Consider the following 8,281-nt stretch of genomic DNA (forward strand, 5'->3'; position numbering starts at 1 on the left):
TAATGATATCTACAACAATCATTTACAAGAGTTTCTTGTAGCACCGATTACATGATTATTGAGTTTTGTTTAGCAAATATGCCAGGCTCTTTAATCCAAAAAAATGTTTCGGACATACCATATTTAATGTGTTATTTTCATTTGCTACCACTCATGTTTGCTCGATACCGTGGTTGGAATAAGGTTAGTCTCCGAGAGTATCATGAGCTCAGTAATTATTACCAAGAAACTAAGGTTCTGTGTTCCACATGCAAAGATAGGTCCCTTTAGGTCAAATAGCTCCTTCCGTTTTCAAGTTTTGATACGTCCTGAGCTTTAATATTCTTGATTTTGAGCGTTTCAGATGATAGTATATCAAGATAGCGCTTTGAACTCACCAAATATATAGTGCAATTGTTTTAGATAGTGTATTTACAAGTTTTTTTTAAACCAATTGGGTATATTCTAAAAGGCAATTCAATTGACTGGATTTAGGAAAAATTGACTGCCCCTTAAATATGACGCTATACAAGGTAAAACAGTAACGGTGATTAGGAACAGTCGATGCACGGAGACGTTCGGTTAATTGTTGCAATTGGCGCAAGACACTGAATGACATTAAGAACGGAGTTATCGTCGTTCCTATGATATCGTTAACAAATCGGATTCAATATCTATATTACCATATAAACAGTGTTTTGACAAACTTATACGAAACAAAAGGTCAAAGTAAATATGAACTTTATCGATGCAATATTTATACAATAAAAACATACGCTTCTGTCCGCAGTTTATAAGGTCATCTTCAAATATTATCCGATCAGTTTCACATTTTCTATGGTTACAGTGTTCAATGATTTTGTAATTTTTTTTTATCTTAGGTAAATCCGTCCTCTCAATCAAACTTATAAAAATAGTTTTAGTCTTAACTTATTGTTAATATAACAATCGAGGAGGAAGTATATAGGACACAGTTAGAATATTAACCCTTTTATATTTCAAGTTTATAATCATTAATACGGAGTTTTATTAGACACTTTCTTAACATAATTAAATCCTGGTAAATGAAATAACATTCTTTATTTTGTATTCAATTTTAATATAATTTAGAGAAAAATAAACAATCATTGATTGTATTTACTTTACAGTGATAAAGGGTGTTTTATTGCTAAAAATCCAAATTCTTATAGTCATACTAACGTAACAAAAATAGAAAGAAGTAAAAGAAAAAATGCAAACAAACAAAAAAAAAGAAAACATTTTGTTAACAATGAATCGTGATCTTATAAATCGTGAACAATTGAAAGCCGGATGTTGTTGCTAACATCGACGTCATTTGGTATTTGGTGGAGAGTTGTCTTATTGGCAATCACACCAAATCACTTTTTTTTTAATATTATGTACAATATATTTATGTCGAACAAAAATTATAAGAAGAATATATAGAAGAATAAGCAAAATGAGTATTTTATATTTGAGACATTTCTGTCATCTTCAACAGCAAGGCCTACAGGCATAATATACTCACGAAATCATTTAAAATTGTTCTTTCTTCAGATCAGTTGACGATTTGAAATACTAACTGGCCTCTATCCAATACAAATACTATCTATTTCAATTAAATATTTTAATGAAACTTCATGAAACCTGTTAGGAGTGTTGTTTTCAAAATGTTTATATAGCGACAGTAACCAAACAACTAAGTGGTAGCAAGATGCCTTATCAATGTTAGCTAGTTCCAAGACAAGGCAAGCACGTTTTGGCATGACAAATTCAGACAATAACTGTTCCCAAAGAATTGTCTTCGATAAATAAGTATTACTTTAAATCCCTACCTTTTGCCTGGATCTTAAACTTACTTAAATAACTTATCATTCAAAAAAATTGGCTAGACCACAGACATATATATATTTACGTGTTATAATTGATGCAGGACCTTTGACGTGGATGTGAAACTTAAGAACAATTGGAAGCGCATTTTCACTAATTCCAATTTGTTAAACCTTATCAAAATGCAAAACAACAAATTCAAATATTGGCATGCAAGCTCTTATATACACATTTGTAAAATCGTTATGTTCAACTTGGAAACAGTTACTAGTGTTTACTTTGACAACAATTCGCTAAATTTCGTTATTTTAAACCTTTATTCATTAACAAAACAAGAAAACTGAAGTAATGAAAGTTTAAAACTTATAAACATGATAAAATGTTCTCTCCAAAACAAAATAATCGTTAAATATATATCAGACAAGTTATAAGTCAAGACACAGAAATGTATGCAATTTAAAAATAAAAAAATGGCATTAAACACTCTATCAAGGTTTCTATAGGCTAATCCAAGGGTTTCCGTGTAGGGATGAATTTGAAGTCACTAAACTCTTTCAAGGTGTCCTTAAGACTCTTTGAAGGTGTCCTTAAGACTCTTTGAAGGTGTCCTTCCTTAAGTAGCCTTTTGGAAGCGATAATGCCTAACTCTACCCAGCATGTCCATATTTGCAATTTAGTGTGTTTTGGTCTTTGCTAAATAGTTGTGTTATTGGCAATCAAACATCACCACATTGTTTTATTAACGGTGAATACATAAGTCTACTTTTAGGCTTCTTGAATTTAATTAATTAATGTCAATTCCAAAATCCAGTGGCAAATATAGTCAGTGGAGCAACATTTTTATGAAAAAGTACTATACAACATGCTGCTTATACTAGACCAAGATGAAAATATATTTTTTTACTGTTTTCTCAGATTCAAATTACATTGCATAAACACGCAAAAGCAACATGATAGTTTTGAACATCATACGTATAAAAGCTGCTCCATTGTAGATCATGCTAAAATTTTTACGTCGTTATGTCTCTAACAAGCAAGTTGATATCTTGGATTTTGGTCTTTTATATGGTAACCTTTGCAGACGCGACGACCTCATGCCAAACAGCAGACGGTAAGTTGGTAAAATGTGATACTTCGGAGTTTTATAAAATTTACATTAGCTTTTAATTTGGTACTTTTGCTATTTCATGGTTATTATCTAGTGACTGATATAATATTAATTTTATGCACATCTTATACAGGTTATATTAAACTAATCGTGTTATGCAGATTTTGCAAAGAGAAAGCATTATAATAAATGTATCAATTTTGACTATCAGCGATCATACAACCATATGTAATCCCAATATTCATGGATCGGGTGGAAAAAAATCCATACTGTTAAGACGAAAGACGAAATCAAAACAAGAAAAATGAACGGGAGTTAATTAACGATAATGTCAGCAAAAGAAACCAGCATGTAAAAACAATATCAAACAGTTTTGTACAATTTCAGGTCAGTATGATGTCACTGTAAATTACCGTGGTAAAAAAGGACCAGAAACCCCTAAATCGTCAGTAATAGCATTTTACGCTTTCATGTCAAAAAAGATAACAAACCCGGGCATTGGTCGACGACTGGTATTTGATGTCGTAAAGACAAACCAGGGCGGAGGATTTAACAGCCATAAAGGTGCTTTTACCTGTCCAAAGACTGGGACTTACGTTTTTGTGTGGGTTGTTAGACTTGGTTCTGCATATCATTCCTTCGAGTTGATGGTCAATATACAGTAGAACTGATTTTAATATATTTCGGCAGTTCAAAAGAATTAAAACATTAAGTTTTTTTATCGAATTGAAATGTAACTTTTGTGTTTTCCTTTTAATGCTATAATTCCGTCACTGTTCTAAATCATACAATTATGACACACCATGTGTATTGTGTTATTTTCATTTACTAGTACGCATGCCTGGGTCGATACCGTGACTTGAAGACGGTTAGTCTCCGAGTGAATATAAATGTTAATAGGTCCCTCTTTGTCATATAGCTCCACTAGTGTACAGGCTTTTATACATCCTTGGATTTCATATATTTGGGTTTGAGCGTCCCTGGTTATGATAGATCTAGAATAGCGCTTTGGACGCACAAAACATACAGTGTTTTTTTTCATTTTTTAGAAAAGGAATTAACAAGCTTTTTGTTAGAACCGTGAGGGTCTTTAATTGAGTATATTTTAAAAAGTAGTTCAATTGACTAGACGGACGAAAATGGACAAATACTAGAATATGAGGTAATACACAGGTAAAACAGAAATTTTGCCTTGCAACAGTCGAACTTCGGACACTTCCAGTGAGTTGTTGCAACTATTCAAAACACTTTTAAGTGGTATTAAAAAGGGAGTTACCGTTCCTGGTGAAATCGTTAAAAAATCAGATCAAATACTTTTAGTATATTATTTACCATATAAACAATATTTTAGACAAATTAATATAAAACAAAATAAACTGTCAAAGCATACAGGAATCAATATTAATGCAAAACATACGCTTCAATTCTAATTTCTATGGACAATTTCAAAGATGATACATCAGTTTAACATGTTCTATGGATACAGCGTAATTATTATTTCTGTAAGTATAATGTTTCTCGTACAAAAGAATTTTAATATATACATTAGATATTAGGGATTTCTCATCCTATCCTTTATTAAAATGTTGGAAATAAAACAAAATCTGAAAATTACATATTCAAGTTCGTAGCTTCTTACATATTTTAACAGCAAGGCATATACAGGCGTGATATATTCACTAATTCATTTAAAATTGTTCTTTCTTCTGATGATCTGACGATTTCAAATACACAATGGCCTCTCACAAATACTGTCTATTAAGTAAATCTATGATGCAACTTGTTCAAACTTGTTACAAGTGTTGTTTTCTTATATTTTTATTTAGCTCGGTAACCAACAGTGGTAGCTGTCTTAGCTATGTTTATTGTCTTCCTGTAGAAACAAGCATATTTTGTCCCGCCTTCCAAAGAAAACGTGCCGTATTTAATAAAGTTAGTGGCAATCCTTTTGGTTGCTACACTGTTTTCTTTTGTGTGTTACAGTTTTACGACATACTTGACCGAATGTCGTAAACTAAAACACATAATAAAAACCCGGAAAAGAAAAAGGTTGTGTGTGTGCGCAAGTTAAAGTACTTTAATTAACAGAACCACATTGTGTGCATGCCTACACCTAGTCAGACTATCTGCACCATGTGTTGTTTGTTGTTTTTGTTGTTTTGTTTTTGTATGCCAGATATATTTAGGTGTAGTTTATTGTTAGTTGTTGTAGTTTTGTCCGTTGTAATTTCCTGCATGTATGGAAAATCCCGTTTATATCTTTTTTTACGAGGATGCCCGCGAAATGGATCCGAAATAATGCTATCAAGAGTTTTGTGCACTTCTTTTTTGTATTAAAAACGATTTTACAACCGAGAAAACATGGCTTCGCTTCTGCAAACTCATTGCTGGATGAAACGATGTCTTATTTATTATGCAAACTGGAATTACTACAGAACAATTGATTTTAGTGTTGCAAAAGGATAAATTATACATGTTATATATATGGAAAAATAATCATATATACGATCATGGAATTTGATCAGCATGCGGAAGACGGCGCATACATGCCAACTTGACAGTACGTCATTGATCCATCAAATCCACTTATAATCGGTAGATTGACGTATGATAACGTATTAACATTACTGATAACGTTAAACTCTCATTCAGTTTACATTAACTTTTAGATAATACATGCACGAATGCATTCATTTTGTACATAGATTAAAATGATATTTTTATATTTTTCATCAATATCTTCTGTTTGCATCTGTTTGCATCTGTTTTAATTCAAGTTTTCTTGTATTTTCATAAGACACTCTTATGACTCAAATTACCATGGTTAGTACTTAAAATAGTTGATGACTTATACAGAAAGTTCAAAATAGGCTAGTATGAATATTATTTACTTACGGACATCTAATAGAAATAAGAAGATGTGGTATGAGTGCCAATGAGACAACTCTCCATCCAAGTCACGATTTGTAAAAAGTTAACATTTATAGGTCAAAGTACGGCCTTCAACACGGAGCCTTGGCTCACACTGAACAGCAAGCTATAAAGGGTATCTAAGTTCGAATACCCAACTATGTCAAGGGTAGCTTTAAAATCCAACTACTAGCCAGCAAGTGAAATCTTAGATTCTTTTATTAAGCAGTTTATGGAATTGATGATATGGGTCACTTGGGGTCATTAATTGTGTTGTATGTTCAATAATTTATTTCATTTTTATGTAAATGTCATCATAATGGTGTTGTTAATTGTAATTTGTGTGCACTTGGCCTTCGAATCTAGTATGGGTGTAATTTGTGCTTACTAACAAAGTTTGTTTTTAAATTGATTAAAAGAATGATTTTGCTCTTATACCCTGTCAAATGATGATTTTCCTTTCTACAACTTATCTGTACAGTAAATTCACCGTTCAAATAAGATCTAGATTATAATAAACCAGAATCGTGTACTATAAATTTACATTGTATCTAAAAAAAGTAATATCCTGATCAAACAATTTTTCAGCGTTTTTGTTTAGTATTTATTTTAATTTGTTTTTATGCATTGTTTTTAAGGTAGTTTCAGTATTTTAATATATCTTTAATTTGTTATAACAAACAATAGGTCTTTTTAGATAAATCGGTAAATTTTAAGAAGAAATAGATATTACTAATAATATTTTTTTTGTATTTTTAGTGTTTAAGATTTGAAGTAAACTTTCTTTAATATTTCTACTTGATCTTATCCGTAAACTCTTACAATAAAATCTTGACACACACACACAACAAAATTTGAAAAAAAGTCTTCGAACATCTTTTAGACATAAACGGCTAAAATCAATTTGCGCCACTCTCTATTTTTATACCCCACCTAGGGGCATTATGTTTTTCGGTCTGTGGGTCCGTTCGTCCGTTCGTCCGTCCGGCCGTCCCGTCCGTCCGTCTGTCCCGTCCGTCCGTCTGTCCCGCTTCAGCATAAAGTTTTTGGTCAAGGTAGTTTTTAATGAAGTTGAAACTTAGTACACATGTTCCCTATGATATGATCTGTCTAATTTTAAAGCCAAATTAGAGTTTTGATCCCAATTTCACGGTCAACTGAACATAGAAAATGATAGTGCGAGTGGGGCATCCGTGTATTACGGACACATTCTTCTTCTGATGGTATTAATTGCGCCAATAAATGGAATCAAACTGCGCCATGTTCTGGGGGGGGGGGGGGGGGGGCACTTTAATCTTTCTTTGGTTGGGGTGAGCAGCTGAGAAATCAAGTACCCCACCCTTTTCATATATTTTGTTCATCAAAAAAATATACCCCATCATATATCAATTAACAAAAAACAGACCTATAGATATATTTGGATATTTTTCATCTTCTGGTATATTAGTATAGCAATTTTTTTTTGGTCCGGCTCATCATCACGTTCATGTTTAGTAGCAACACAGTCACAATAATCACAACTTGCTTTTCCAATAAATTCGTCACATCTTAAACACTTTCCTCTATTTACATTTTTATGTCTTTCATTATGAAAAAAAATAAAATTTCAATAGACAATATTTATAAAACATGTTTGGTTAGATAGTAATTAACACCCCAGAGAGTAACACTTTCAGTTTTATATAAATGAAAAACTGATGAAAAGTTACATTACTATGGAATTTCTTTTAATAATTTAATAATGGTTATTAAGTTTCATGTATCCAAACCTATGAATTTTAAATAGGTGCAAATGTCAAAATAATCGGATTTATAGCATCTATAAGTAGCATCAGAGGAAATACCACATTGGAAGATAAATAGAGATTAATTGGAATGAAAAATAGCTGATGCATTTAAATGTAAGACTGTGGTTTAACCGCATCAAAAATAAATACTGACATCTGATTAGTTTCGGATACTTAAGATATAATCAAGCAAATGATAATATCAACCTTAGGCTAATGGTATAATATATTAATTTGAATTTCTCACCCTTTTCATATATTATGGAGCATGAAATAGTGACCTATTCCAGCGGCTCATCCCTACCACTCATTACATAGTAAGTGCCCCCCCCCCCCCCCCCCTCCATGTTTACCTCTTTATTTTTTTTCACCTATTTTATACTACACATGAAGTACTATAATATAAAAAAGCCTGTGGTTTGAACAGAGGCTACTATAGTTTTAACTGTGTATATATAAGTGAACGTTTTAATTCAGTATACTTTTTGTATTAAAATGACTTTAACTTCCCAATTTCGCAATTCGGTACAATAGATATCGGTCACACGAAAAAACTCCTTGATTACCGCGAGGTCTAGTGGTCAAGCGCACATGTTGATTCGTAGTCTGGAGTTACTGAATATTGAATTTTCAATGACTTCGTGTAATTGTTATCAAACATGTACTC

Source organism: Mytilus californianus, unplaced genomic scaffold, assembly GCF_021869535.1.
Source record: "Mytilus californianus isolate M0D057914Y unplaced genomic scaffold, xbMytCali1.0.p SCAF_6, whole genome shotgun sequence".
Taxonomy (NCBI): Eukaryota; Metazoa; Mollusca; class Bivalvia; order Mytilida; family Mytilidae; genus Mytilus; species Mytilus californianus.